Source organism: Lissotriton vulgaris, chromosome 10 (assembly GCF_964263255.1).
Source record: "Lissotriton vulgaris chromosome 10, aLisVul1.2, whole genome shotgun sequence".
Lineage (NCBI taxonomy): Eukaryota > Metazoa > Chordata > Amphibia > Caudata > Salamandridae > Lissotriton > Lissotriton vulgaris.
In genome coordinates this window covers 839,928,752-839,944,219 of record NC_141698.1, presented here as the reverse complement: position 1 = coordinate 839,944,219, position 15,468 = coordinate 839,928,752, and the positions used below count along the sequence as shown (strand labels likewise).

Here is a 15,468-nt window from a genome sequence, read left to right as displayed (position 1 = left end):
GTTCCACGGCAGGAGACAGAAGACTGCCAATGGAAGTGTGGTTGCAAAACAACCGGCCACCAAACACAGCTGCCAGGAACAGATTTTTGCAACAGACAATCTCTAGTATGATATTCTCAATCTCAAACCACATCTCTTTAGAATAGCGAAGGCATGCCAAAAACAAGCATTTGCAATGCAATGGGTATCGCATTTGCGAGAGTTTGAGCTATTGGCATTGTAAATGGCAACACCTTTTATTTATGAGTTTTAAAAACCTGCAAGCCGTGCACAAACATGCACTTTGTACTTCTAGTCGCTGCTTAGGAAAAGCAAGGCTGGCAGTAACTGAACTTCTAGTCCTCAGTGCTAGCAGAAGCACTATGGATATCTTAATTGAGAAGGACTGATTGGACCAAGTTTTAATTCATGTTCTTACCTTACACCATTATTCTGTCTATAAAGCATAATGCTTACCTTTCAGCTATCTACATCAGTTTAGAGGGTGAGAGCCAGACTCCAGGCCCCATGAACTAGGTGATATCATGGAAAGCGGCATCCCATAGGCTATGACCCTGATAAAATCACAGGAAGTGATTTTTTACAAGGATGACGAAATTCTAAACCCAAGCCCTACCCTCAATGAGTGTCCATTTCTCTCCCAGTGAGCTTCAGAGGGTCTTAAGCGCCCAACAATGAAAAACGGCCAGTGAACTGCAATAGTTTAATATAAAGGAAATTGAGATACCGCTTCAGGAACAAATGTGGCATGAGTTCCCAACACCACTTAATACAGGTGTTTTTTTTATAACTGTCGCGATTCTAAGAGTACTCTTACCATGCACAATGGCCTAACTGCAATTGAAAATGCTGCATTGCATGTTTAATACTTCAATGTCCATTATACGTTTATTCGAACTACAAGGACAATCTATCAGGCACTATATTTAGAGCCCATGTGGATGGGGCGTTGAGGTCTTAAGTCCTTCTTAAAATGGGATTATATCCACAGCTTTAAAAAGTGAAACGCTAGCCTTTATTTTCCTGCAAGCAGATAGTACAGAGTAGAGGGAGATGTGCCCAAATTGATGAAGAGGTTAGCTGTGTAACATGTACATGAAAAAAGCATAATAGGTATGGTAATGCAGCCGAACAGTGTTTTCTCTGATGGTACACACCCCGAATAAACGGTTGACACTTTGCTAAGTAGCATTCTGGTAGCTGATTACCTGGCCTCTGAGGTAAGCCACATCATTTCGGAAGGATCAAATAACCAAACTCTAAGGCTTCAGAAGGCATGCTGCTAAGTTCAAGCACTTGAGGTCTGGATGGATGGCTGGATTCCCTTGTGAAAAGACGGTGCTGTCTCAGCAGTTCCTAATGTGTTTTTTGTGCAAACTTAATGCAACATTCAACCTTCAGCACTGGTTTACTTGAGGTGACTTCCCTTCCAAAGTTCAAGGTCTAACTAAATATTTCCTCTGCAGAAGCACTGTACAGGAAGGGAAGGTCAAGTGGACCAGTGTTTAGAGGGTCAAGAACGTCTTGGGTTGAGATCTCAGCCTCCTCTTTCACTTAAAAAAAATTTGAATTTTTCAGTTGGTGATTAAAACTGCAGCAAACTACACTGACCTTGCCATAGGAGTGGTCCCTATATGGAGTGACAGCTCCTTTGTGGCATGACATAGGATGTGACTAACTGTGCTCCAAAGCGTGGCTATAGTATCGGCCCGCGCCTCCTCCTACCCCTCGGATCAGGCTGCCTGGCCCCTGTACTAATAGCCTGTAACCAGTGCCATAAGCAGATTATCAGGGCAGGATTCTGCCTCGGGTCAGGCACTGAAACAAACACCGCTGACGTCACTTCCCTCGCCTCCATGGAGTGTGTCTGTGCTCCTGCGCGGGAGTACACTTACATTACTAGAAACATAAACCAAGAGAAATCTGCTTGGCGACACTATTTGTCAGAGTGGACTTTTTGCAAATATGTTGTCCTGCAGCCCTGCCGGGGGCAGTGGTGCGTAGATGCGCCTGTGTTTGTGTGGATGAGGGCAGGGATGTTTGTCTAAGGTTTAAATGCCTAAAATAAATCTATGGAGTGACATGTCTAATATAACAATCCAGGGTCACAACAAGGCGGGTTTTGTTGACAATAACAGCACAGTGTGTTCTGCCCCCTCCACAGCCACCTTGCAGAATGGAATTTGCTGAATTCTGGGGTTATTTGGAACTGCATTAGATAAAGGCTGCCCGCTGTCTGCAGTAAATACTGGCAAAGACAATAGGCCTGGCCATAGCAAGCGTACATTTTATTAAGTTAGTGGGGCTTCATTTTACTGCAGCTGCTGCAGAGTGCAGTCTTGGGTAGGAGTCAGTGGAAGGCGGAGTCTGCGCTGACGTGTTAAAAGGGAAGCACACACATTGGGAGCTCTCCACTTCCAGCTCCACTACGCCCACTCTTGCCTCTCCAACATTATACAACTATAATTAGGCAAAAGAGCAGCGCCGTGCTTTGAGAGGAGGAGGAAATAAATTGAGCAGCCAGAGCACGCCGCCATTGTTGAAGGTAAAGCACGGCGGGCCCACTGTTTTCAAAGAAGCAGCCGCCATTTTCCCGGGCTGCTGTAAAGTGAATGCGTGCATGGCACACTGAATGTTGTAGAAAACAGTGCTTACAGAATAAAGAAGATATACCATTTAACAACAGAAGTAAATGTGCAAGTTCACATGGGAGGTTACAAATAAAGACAAGGCGATACTAAGGAGGGACTAAAAAGCTTATTAATAAATCACAAGCCAGTATTTACGAAGGACAATGACACAAGCCAATGAAAAATATGGGCGGAGTGGACGGGGCTTCAAGTGCGTACTCTAATACAGCATGCCTCTCAGAGCAGCGCATGCGCTGCCCAGGCTCAACCTAACAAGATTGTTTTCTTTTCAAGCTCTGTGAATTGGAGGCATCTGCTATTTGTAAGAGTCACACTCTAGCTCTAAACAGCAGGATACACAGATCGCCCACCCACCCAGACCCTTTAGAACGAATGGTTCTAATCCTTCTCACTCTGGTACACAATTGTCTTGTTGCCATTTGCTAGGGCACAATGTGTCAGGCAGAGATTGCGGTTGGTAGTGTCATTTCTGTCCCAGCACCTCAGATATTTTATTCAGAATTCTTGTATTCCTCTTGCTTTAAAATGAATGTTCTGCTGCACCTGTATATCACAATGTCAATACATTTTATAATCAAATATGGATGTGATCTTGTTTTCATATTAATGTGAAGTGCTCTTTAGACTCAATGCGCTTGCTTAGTTCCAGGACTCTCGAAGATGTAGAAGCCATTTTATTCGAGGTAGTGCATTTGGACATTTCCTGAACCTCAGAGTAAAGAATAGCCTAGCTTTTGATATTTTCAATCAGAAGCATGATTTTAAGAAACAACTGAAGTCAGCAGTGTGCATGAGACTGAGACACTGAGGGCATTTTCAAAGAAAGGGACCAATTTTGTGTGGGGAGAAGGTCATCAAAGTTCATTTGAGTTCATCAAAAGAGAAATCTGTGAGCCTGGCGTTCTCACTCAATTTGACACTAAACTGAAATTGGTTCTTACGGTGGATGCCAGTGCCACTGGTATCGGTGCAGTATTGGCACAAGATCATGGCGATAATGAGAAAACAATGGCGTTCGCATCCAGAACTTTGACTGACTCAGAAAGAAATTATTCTGTCACAGAACAGGAAAACCCTAGTATCAGCATTAGGTTGCGAATACTTTTGGACTTATCTGTGGTGTTTCTAATTCTTGTTGCGATCTGACCATAAGCCGTTGTTGAAGGTGCTGCTGCCAGGTGGTATGAGCAAATGTTCAGCTAGACTTGGCAGATTAGCTGCCCGGTTACAGGAATATAGTGGAACACATGCAGGGATGGAGTTACACACAAGCTGATTGTTTGTAAAATAACAGTGACGTACAGTAATGGAAAGTCACCCAAGCATATATTTATACATTAATATATTATACAAGCAATTAATCATTCGCAATACAGATATGCAAATGTTCTTTGTAAAATGCTTGCCTTAAATGCATTTTAGGGCTTGCTCTGCTCTCTGCTACAATGTTGACAAAGTATATGTAAAAAAAATGCAGTATACATTACTTTTGCCTGCTCCAAAACATCCCTATACAGTATACTTCATAGTGACTAATGCACATGCTAGTATTATGTCTTCGTTTATGACAGCCTCATTCACAACCGTTCAATATAGATGGACCCAAACCTGTATGTGTGCAAACTTACAAAGTGAGGCAATCTAGCCGAAACTAAGAAACCCGTATTCTTACAACTCCCATTGCACAGTAAAACAGCTAAACATCTCAAATCAGGAACCGGCCCCTCCCCATCGCTGCTCCTACTGGGCAGAGGATTTCCACAATCCTCACTACAAAAAGAAACAATGAACTAAACGGATCTAAGGCAGCAATCTGATTTGAGGTTATAGTTTTAAAAGCATTTAGAAGCCAAAAGAAGGAAGTTAGAGAAATTCTCAACTTCTCTTTGCTATTTTTAAGGGAATGGGTTGCTTGCTTTTTTTGTTTCTTTAATCACGTGTGATCTGATAAAGTTCCCTTTTATAACTAAAGGCAAATGGCTTAACCTCGAGCTGGGATTCCCGTGATGACTAGGGGAGGGAGGATTCCTAACATCAACAGTAATGAGAGCGGAAATGGAATCCTGCAAGGGTTTAGGTAAAGTGGGGGTAATGTCCCACAAATGTTACGGAAAGGTTTCACTCGTCTCAGTCGGCCGCGAGTTAAAGAACGTGAGACAACTTTACAAAGATTATATTCGGGAGCAACTGCCTCTTTTTAAACAGGCAAATCTTCAATTGGACCCTGTTAGATACTAATTGCACAAAATAGAATATATTCATATAAGCGCAAACAATTCACTGAATGCCAAACAGCAAGGATCAGCTTCACATTCGAGGAGGGGAGTTTTTTTCCTCACGATGTAAGGGACCACACTAACATTTTGGAGCAGGCCAGTCAGAAGAGCAGAGCTCAGAATCCTGCATAAGAGTGCAAGGCAGACCAGGTAGTAGGGTACACATATATCGTAAAAAATATACTATACTACTACTGCTGCTTCCATACAAGTATTTTTCTTTCAGTCTATTTATACAGGATAGTGGCAGACAGGGAGGTTGGGCAGGTTGAGGGAGGAAAAAACTGCAGCCTAGATCAACCAACACTGTGTGTGGCAAGTTTGCATTACTTTTTAGAAATGTTTCAAACTTTTTAGACTAATTCTGTGGAGAGTTTGTCGCAGATGACTTGCCATTGTGGCGTTTGTGTTTTGGCACTCTGGATTGCAAAATTCTGCTAGAATTTTGTGACGCACCTTAGAAAACAGTCAGCCTCAATTATGCATGTGGGAGAGTGGTCTTTTGACCTTCTGATAGTTCAATAGGCCACTGTTATAGTGGCATAGCGTAAGTATTAATTGCTTTGTAATGCCTGTGAAGTTATTAGATCACTAATAAACAAAGTATGGTGAGCAGGGTGCCACCCAGAAAGTACGCCATGGAACACACACATCATAGTAACAGACAATTTCCATATGCTGGTGTACAGCACAGCCTTGATTGTTACGTTGGCATTTCACACTTTGTGAAGCGAGGATACCAGACAAGAAACTGGAGACCCCGGACAAACAAGGTTCAGTAGATACCAGTGGTTGCATTGGGAAAAATGTGTATCTGTCTCAGAAATGTGAGCTCTTTAAAATCTTTGTTGTTGGTGTAATAAAAATATATCACAGAGGACAACACTCAAATAGCTCTTGGGGAAATCGAATGTATTTTTGCAAAATTAAGATATATAAAATTACCGAAATGCATTGGGATTGTGGAAATAAATCATGGCATGAAATCCGCCTTGTGCTCCCGAGCGTTTTTGAACAATGACATAAAACATTGATTGAATAAAATGAATTGAACGCAAAAGAGAAGGATTAAAATGAATGTTCAAAAAAGGAAAAAAGTTGAAAAAATGATACACATTTAATTCATTGGATTCTGGCTATGATGTGGTTATGCAATGTACTTCAGAATGTTTTAAACCCACACACCGCTGATTTTAATGTTTTTTTCAGCGTATAGTTCAGAAGTTGGTTGTTACATCCAGCTGTCCCCAGCAGTTTGGCATTGCCGTCACTGCTCCACTCCAAGTCATTTTTTCAGCTTTTTTTTATCCATAACTGAAATAAGGTGCCAACGGTGACACACAATTACAGATTTCATATTTTTTCCAAAGATTAATTTTTTCCTGTAGTTGTGTCGCCTACATTTTTTACTTGAGTTTCACCGTTTGTTACAGCCCTCCAGTAAGTTGTTAAGCGAGGTGTGCAGGTTTGCATGCAGTCTCAGTGGCTTATGAGTTACGTGGTCAAGGTGCTTTAGATAAAGGGCATGCTCACTGCTTCTTTTCACAAATTCTGGCATGGTGCACAAAATCACAGCTCTACTTTCTTGGTATTGCCTTGGGTTAAATACATACAGGGTCTGTGCTGGCACTCCCGGACATGCTAAACGATGCATCTTAAAGAATTTAAATGATATCAGCATTCTATATATGGTATGTTTATGTATGTTTCTTTATTCCTACAGTGTCCCCTGAAGAAGGGATTTGAGTTTAATCCCGAAATGCATTGGGCATGGCTATGTAACTTCGGAACACCACTGAAGTCATATTATTTGTTGAAGTTTTTGATTTTGTACAGCATTTAGTTAAATGCAATGATCTTCTGTTGCACATGTTGACAATTTTTATTTAAATGAACAACAAAAAAACATTTCTGTGATGCTGGAGTACTTTCAGATAAATGTGAAGTTTAAATTGAGTTGATTAGCACTGTTGTTGATTAAGAATGTGAAATGTAAATACATTAATACACGCTGTGCATCCAGCACACTAGTGGTTTTCCACCAGAATTCTGTTCAGCAGGGGCGGACACACACGACGGGTGGGTTTGGGGGGCAGGGAGTTGAGAGCGCTGAAGCCCTTTGAGCCCTATGGGCGTTGCGCACCTGATGTGAAGGCTATTGTATTGCCAGGTCTTAGTCAGAAGCCCCTTTTTGGGAGGCACCCTTCTCTGGTCAAAATACACTACTGGGTCCAGCAGCTACCTCATCCCTCTGGTCTTCGCAACTGCAACTTGTCAACAGAGTATGCCTTTGTTCCGGATTTCTCTTAACTCTGATCCACACTTTATTGAGTAGCTGCGCGCTTTACAAATACAAATACTCAATAACATAACACTTTGGGGACCCGCCTGCACCCCCAGGGTGTGTCCGAACTGCGACCCTTTGCAGGTCGACACTGGTCAGACAAGTGGTCCTGGATGTTTAAGGCCTTTGACATGGCTGCCGCCACTGATTCAGATACTGTCAATTCACACATGATAAAATCTGTGTCCTTACTTGATCTTACTGTTGTGTCTTGTCTCAGTACCCATGCTCTTCAGCCATGTCTGTTTGGATGTGAGTGACAAAGGAGGACTACGGATTATCAGTGTTCTGCAATGCAATCAGATCCCACAGCCCAAGCTGCTGATGAAACTTGCAGGGAGGGCGGAGATTGAAACGGGACAGCTCACAGGGGAGACTGCCCACTGGAGCGCTCCTCAATCCATGTGACGTCTAAAACTGGAAGCGGTCCCTTCTGCTGCAACATGTGCTGAAGTGATCAGTGTTAGGGCCAGCCCTGGCTGGGAGTCTTAGCCCCCCTTGAAGTTCAGGTCTAGTTGCGCCCCATGTTGCTTCCCACGTCGGAAGTGCGTTTCACTGCAAGGAGTTTACAATGGTTGTATCCTTCCTGAAGATTCTATTCTCTGGCAGGTAAGAGTTTTTTTTTTTTAATTTTTTTATTTTATTCAGGCATAATAAGTAGGATATCGTTACAATAGTACATCAATTCAAAATAAACTCAAATAATACAGTATTATTAATAAATCGCAGGTTTTGAAATTCAAAGGAAGATTAAAAAATCAACATAAGTAACATTAGAGAAATAGAAATTATAAAACATTGTAAGCAAACTCTAAAGTCAATTATAAGTATAGTCAACAATCATCCAATACCACCAGGGACAATGCAATTTTTCCATTCAGTTATTGGTCGCCAAAGCATATCTCCTCGTAGTTTAGATCGTAACCCTCTTGTTTTAAATATTGCAATTTCATATCTATAAACTGCCAAAAAGCGTGCTAACCACATCTGAAAACTTGGAGGCTCTACATCTTTCCATCTCGCAGATAGAAGTATCCTGAATACAGCCATGCCAATAAACACTAATCTTTCTTCCGATTTTTCCAGATTTAAGGTATGGTCATGGCCGAATAAAAATAGAGTTTCGGATTCTGGTATTTTATGTCCAAAAATGTCTTCCCAAAAAGAATTTATCATACTTTTAACTGAGGTCAAATTAGGACAGGTATAAAACATATGGGTAAGGGTTGCCGGCCCTTGAGTGCATCTTGGGCATAAATCATTCTCCCGTTTGCCCCATGTAAATAATTTAGCAGGGGTAAAATAAAGGTCAAAGATAGTTTTGTACAGTTGTGCCTTAAGATTACTTGCCATCAATAACTTTTGGCTCATATTTAATACCTGGTTTAAATCTACATTCGGATTATTCAATTTTAGCACCCACTTTTTTTCAGTTTTGTCAAGATCATCATTCTTCATGCTTAAAAGAATATTGTATAAGGTTCCAATTCTGGTGTTTGTTCTAAATATTGCATCCATAATTTCATACTTATGCAAGCAAATTAGTGATTCCTTGGCTTTTAGTGTAGCAAATATCTGTGCAAACTTCAGAAAATCTCCGTTCGGTAGTTTATATTTAATTTTTACAGCTAGGAAAGTTGTGTCATAGTCATTTATTAAAAAATCGCCTATTGTCTTAATTCCCATCTTGGCCCATTGTTTTAAAAAGGCATCTGAATCCTGTCCTTGAATAAGATTAGAATGAAAAAGTGGTGTATAGCGATTGACTCTCAACTTGACTATATTTAGCAATTTTATTCCAAGTTTTCCAAGCATTAATCATAATTTCACCTTTAAAGTCTTTATAATTTCTTGTCTCAGTTTTTCACAATAACAAGCCTTTTGCCTCCCGACCAACCAAAAGTTCATATATTGGCGGTATTTCAGCACGGCCCTCTGGATTCTCTTCGCTATATCCTTTAAACATAGGTGTAAACTGTTTTAACTGTGCTGCCCAGTAATATATTACCATATTAGGTATAGCAAGGCCAACTTTATCAATGGGAAGAGACAGTAGCTGAATAGATCTCCTAATTTTCCCATTCTGCCACACGAACTTAGATATAAGTGAATTAATCAACATTAGAGTCTCTTTTTTAATGGCTAGTGGTATTGCTCGAAATAAGTAGAGACATCTAGGTAGCGTATTCATTTTAACATAATTAACTCTCCCTATAATGGATAGGTGAAGGCTATTGACCCTTTCAAAATCGTTCTTGATTTTTTTCAGTAAAGGATCAAAATTAATTTGTGAGATTAACTTAGTGTTTGCACAGAGTTCAATGCCCAAATAAGTAGCTTTTTCGGCTCTTCGTGGGTCCATACAATCTGTGTCGGCTGTACTTATTATAATCGTCTTTCCTTTATTGAGAGAATATCCAGAATAAGCCCAAATTCAGAAGTAATTGCCTCTATTTCATGAATAGCTTCTGTCGGATCGGATGTGACGATCGCAATGTCGTCAGCATAGGCCAGTACTTTCGTTTCAAAATGATGACTGACAACAGGTTTAATATTAGTGCTCTCAAATAGTTTCAAAATAAGAGGTTTGATATATAAAGCAAATAACAAAGGCGAGCACGGACAACCTTGCCTAGTACCTCTTGTTATATTGATATATTCATAAAATAGTCCGGCCGCGAGAACTTTGGCTTTGGGGTGGTGATACATTGATTTAATTGAGTTAATAAATTTGGGGCCAAAATTATTGAAATTTCCAGGTAACACGATCAAAAGCTTTCTCAGCATCCAGTAGAATCATCGACATTCGCTCCCCCCTGGAAGTCGGGGCATCAAATAAGGCAATTGCCCTGCGGATGTGATCTGTGGTTCCCTTTCCAGGGATGAAACCATGTTGCCATGGGGAAGCGAGCTGTTCAATGACCCCACTGAGCCTGAGTGCTAAAATTTTTGCATATAATCCGAATTGATAAGGGATATAGGACGGTATGAGGTGAGAAGTTCAGGAGATTTTCCCTTTTTTGGAAAGACGATTATATTAGCTTCCTCCCAAGAAATTGGAGGTATACCATTAAATTGTATTCCAAGAAACAGATCATGTAAAATCGGTACTAACTGATGGCTAAGTATCTTAAATAGCTCAATCGGTATCTTATCGGGACCTGCTGCTTTGCCAGATGCTAGTAATGATAATGCGGCACTAACTTCTGCAATTGTAATTTCTTTTTCAAGATCCTCCCTTGTATCGTTGTCCAATATTTTCGTAGCCTCGGGGTTGCTAAGAAAGTTGTTTAAAAAAACTTTTGTTTCTGTCTCAGACCTCTTAGTATCCTCTGTGTATAGCTTCTGATAATACCTCTGAAACTGGGAATTAATTTCAGTTGCGTGAGTAAAGGTCTGCCCGTTTTCTATTATAGTAACGATGTCTCTTCTTGTAGTTTTCTGGCGCGTACTAAGCGCCAGTTGTCTGCCCACTTTCTCTCCGCTTTCATAAACTTGCTTTCTATGTGATTGATATGTCTCAGCAGCTTTCTGACTTAGTTTAGAATTTAATTCTGATTTTAGTATAGCTACCTGCATCATCACCTGACTCGTGTCTTGTCTTTGCCTAATTTTACTAATATGTTCTTCTTCGGCTTTAGCTAGAGCAGCTATTTTTATTTCATATTCCTTTTTTTCCCCATTCCTAATTTTAGATTGGTAATTAATGGTTTCCCCCCTTAGAGCGGCTTTATAAGTATCCCAAACAATATTTCTTGAGGCACTAAATCGATTCATACTAAAAAATTCCTCAGTCCAGGCTTTAATAAAATCGATATATTCTTGGTTGCATAGTAGTTTCCTATCAAAGGACCATGTTGTTTTTTGAATATAATTAGTATCATATTCAATTGATAATAGTAGGGGATTATGATCTGATAATGTTTTTGGAAGTTTCTTTATGTGTGAAAAGGATGTTAAATCTTTAGATGTAAAAATGTAATCTATTCGTACGTATTTTTGGTGGGGGGGTGAATAATACGTATAGCCAGAGTCTGTTGGGCTATTTTGCATCCAAATATCAGTTAGCCCAAGGCTACATAATAAACTACTAATAGCCCGATAAACCTTTGGTTTCCGGCCAATATACTTTAATCTGGTTACATATGGTGACAAGGGTGGTGTTAAAGAAATGTTAAGATCGCCGCAGAAAATTAATGGACCTTGCCACATGGCTAATTCTGCTTCTAACTTTTCAAAAATTATAGGATCATCCTGATTAGATCCATAGACAGTACATATCGTAATTCCACTTACTAATTTAGCAATTGCCCATCTCCCATATGAATCTGATGCACAGCGTATTCCTTGTCCATGGCAACTCTTAGCCAATATTGCAACCCCCCTTATGTTTGTCGTTTGAGATGAAGCTACTATTAGATTATATCCTTTCAGTCTTAGTAACGCTCTTTTACTCCATGGAAAATGGATTTCTTGTAGGCATAAAATGTCTACAGGATACAGCTTTAATAATTCCTCAAGTCGTACTCGTTTATCTCTAGTCAGTAAACCTCCTATATTCCAGGTTTGTATATTAAGCTTACCCATTATTAATATGGTAGTTTTGCCGATTAATATTACTCAAGTCATATTCCATGTACATACCCTGCTTTGTATTTTCCAAAATTAACTCTGCTCCTACTATTATGCCTGATTTTTTTCCATTTTCTTCTTCCCCTTCCCCCTCTCTCCCCCTCCCTCTTCGTCGTCCCTCCCTCTTGCCCACCCCTTCTCCATGCCCTCCCCTCTTGCAGAGGCTTTCAGACTCAACCAGAGTCTGTGTGATGAAGTTGCTGCACTTCTACTGAGCTACCTTATCAAGTTTTTAAGAAAAGTGTCATAAAACAACAGAAAAAAAGGGAAAAGAAAACGGATTCTACATCACATTCACATGTATCATATCATATCTCAGAGCTATATTCAATCTATATTCAATATATCATACATCCCTGATTTGTACCTCCATTCGCTGAGCTACTGTCTAAAAAAAAAACACTTCCTTCACGCATCGAGAAGATAGTGAAGAGGACATATCTCACTGTAAATTATTAGATTATTATGTCCCAGGTGACGTAAATTCTATCTAAGATATTTCATCTAAGTATGCTTTTGCTTTTATTTCTGACTGAAAGAACTTGGTCTGGCCACGATGGACAATCTTAAGAGTAGCAGGGTTGTTCAAATAGGCCAGAGCGCCTTTCTCTTGAAAAGATTTAATCAACATTCGTAACCTCCATCGTCTTTCGACAGTTGCATGGCAAAAATCAGGTCTCGAAAAGAAAGAAAATCCATGACAAACTATTTTCAGGTCTGGTCTCGCTTTCTCTGCACCGCCTGCCTAAGTAGGAAATTACCAAAATACACTAGAACAGCTCTTGGATATAATCCTGGTTTCGGCGGTGGATTAAAAGGGAAACGATGTACCCTTTGAATTTCAACTTCCCAGTTCCAGTTCTGTAATTCGGGCATAGCTTCGCTAAAAAGTTTAATAATGAAAGCTCGTATATTTTCTCCCTCAACTTTCTCTGGTATCCCCAGGATGCGAAGATTATTACGGCGCTGCCTGTTTTCAAAATCTTCAAGCTTCCATTTGATATCCATCAGTTCTGTTTCCTGTAGCTTAATTTTCTCACAGTTTTCGGAAGAGTCCTTCTCTGCTGCCATTACCCTTTGTTCCATTTCAGTTAATCGCTCCCCAATCCGTGTGCATGTCTTAGACAGTTTTTTTACAACCCCCTGCATTTTACGCAAGGCTATACGAGATCTTTTGCTGTCCTGAGCAGTCTCTTCCCTGTGAGCTGCTATAGCTTGAAGAATGGTCTCCACTGCAGAGGGGGTTATCTCTGAATCATCTGGCATATCTGAGGAGGTAGCTTGATTATAGTCAAGTTGACCTGTTATTTTCTTTAGTACAGTTCTTGCATTACCTTTGGGCTTAGTCTTCACAGTATTAGGCTTCTGCCTCCCCTCATCATAACTGTCTTCTGAGGAGTATATATGTGTTTCTGATTCATCTTCATCCTCAGTCGATTCAAAGCTTTCAGACCATTCTCCTAATATGTCAGCTCCAACCTCTTCAGTGTCATCAGAAAAAGAGTAGAACTCAGTGAGGTCTTTTTCCCCCCCCTGGTAGTTGCCCTGTTTGTGCAGGTAATTGTAGAGCAATACTTGGAAGCAAATCATTAGCATCTTTATTTATTGTAGTTAGTTTAGAAATTACATGTTGGGATGCCCCGGGTACACCTGGTGTCTCCTCCGAAGCTGTTAACTTATCTAAGCCTGGAGTTGTTACAGTTGCGCTAGGCTCAATCTGATTGGTGTTTGTCATAGGAGAAGTCTCTTCAGGCACAGGATTAGTCTGTTCATTTTGCACCCCTAGTATATTGCCCCAAGGACCTGAAAAGGACATTGCCCTGCCCGCCTTAGGTTGCTTCTCCTCATCCACCACTATTACTATAGGCACATCAATTGAGCTGTTTTTGGAGACCTCATCAATTGCAATGTTATTAATATCGGGAGTTCCCAAATTCAAAACATCAGTTGTGATTGCTATGTTTTCAGGGGTAATAAGGGAGTTGGATGTTCCCTCTTCCGGGTCAGGAATAGCATTTAGTTGCCCCTCAGTTGAAAGACTCTGGTCCCCATTCATTACTGGAGTAGATACAGTCTCAGTCTCAAGTTCAGTCTCTAGTTGTAAGTTATTCTGATTTGGGGTCTTTCTAAGCATTAACTCGAGCACAGTCCTCCCTCCTGCACTGCTTATTCTTCTGCGAGTCGCTAAAATTTCCTGCCTTGAGGTACCCAGGGGAGAACCAGTTGCAGCTACTTGCTTTTTAGCTTTTGCTGTTTTTACCTGTAGCTGGTCTTCGCCGCCCATTAGTCCTTCACGTTGCTGTCTCACTGCTTCCTTACGCAGCACCCTTGCCGCCTTCGCAATCCTGGCTCTGGTCGCTGCAGCTGAGGCGCTTTTTGGCGGCATCGCTGTGTCCTTTTCCCTCGGCGCCTCCCTTCGCAAAAGTTTCTCTAATCGCCAGACCGAGCCACACACAGTGGAGCTGGCGTTTTGCTGCGCTAATTCCCGTAGCTGACACGCCTTCCGTAGAGCTGCTGGCTGTGTGGATACTGTTTCCTTGGAGACGCCGCGTAGAGGAGCCGGGTTCCACCAGAGAGTAAGTGTATCCAAGTGCTTGAAGATTTTTAACACATTGTAGCAGTATCGCATTATCGTGCTGCCGCAGGAGCCTGTAACTGTATCTGCCGCAGGAGCCTGTGACTGTATCTTATCCCCAATTTGGATGTGTCAGTTTCAGTTTGGCGAGAAAGCGGCGTGGCCGTACACTCTCTCATTGAATGATTTTCTCCGTGGCGCCCGGGGTTTCAGCTTGTCGGCATACCAGGATATCGGCGTGTCCTTTCTGTTTGCTTCGACTAAGCAATCAGGGGTTTTCCGAAACTCTCCTTTCTTCATACCTTCTTCTCGAACCCTGTAAGCATTTTGCTAGAGTGTATTATACAAAATACGTGTTCTCCATGTAGAATCCGTCACAAGAGCGATCAGACTGGTCACATCATCGGAGCTCAGTAGAGTGCTGCAACCAGCCTAGCGTCTAGGCCGCCATCTTGCCTCCGTTCTGTCTCTGGCAGGTAAGAGTAAAGAGCTTTTTTGTATTATTTTTTTAAAGCCTCGGTCCTTTCCACTTCGTCCCAATACTAGTGGGAACGTTGGATGTTTCAAGGAGGAGCGGATTTGGCATTAATGCCATAGGTGCTGAGTTTGGTTCTGGTGACCCGGGTTCGAGTCCTGGTATCGGCTCAACATCTTGTGATCTGGACAAAATCACTAGAGCTGAGTCCATAAACCTAATATAACAAATATTGTCAAGTATGCCTATCATCTGTCCTCGCTTCTTTTGTAGACCAAATTTAAATGTTTTCTTGTGCAGCTATTTCTTAAGCTTTGGAAGGCGATCTTCTTTATAAGCCAACTCTACTAATAAATTGACTCTTGATGCTGCTAGAGAATAAAGATGTATATATCCTCTTGAATCACCTATATCACATGTGTATGATGTAAATGTCCCCTGAGCCTTCTTGGAAAACTGTGGCTGGCCTTCTACTGACATGGCAACACCTGGCCATACTCCACATAATCATGGAT

The 15,468-nt window shown here is 41.2% G+C and overlaps 1 protein-coding gene across 1 annotated transcript in view; it reads right to left on the bottom strand.

The window, feature by feature from the left end:
* The window catches only part of TOMM7 (translocase of outer mitochondrial membrane 7), a 44,064-nt gene that overhangs the window by 17,106 nt on the left and 11,490 nt on the right, over positions 1-15,468 (bottom strand). The window lies entirely within an intron of this gene.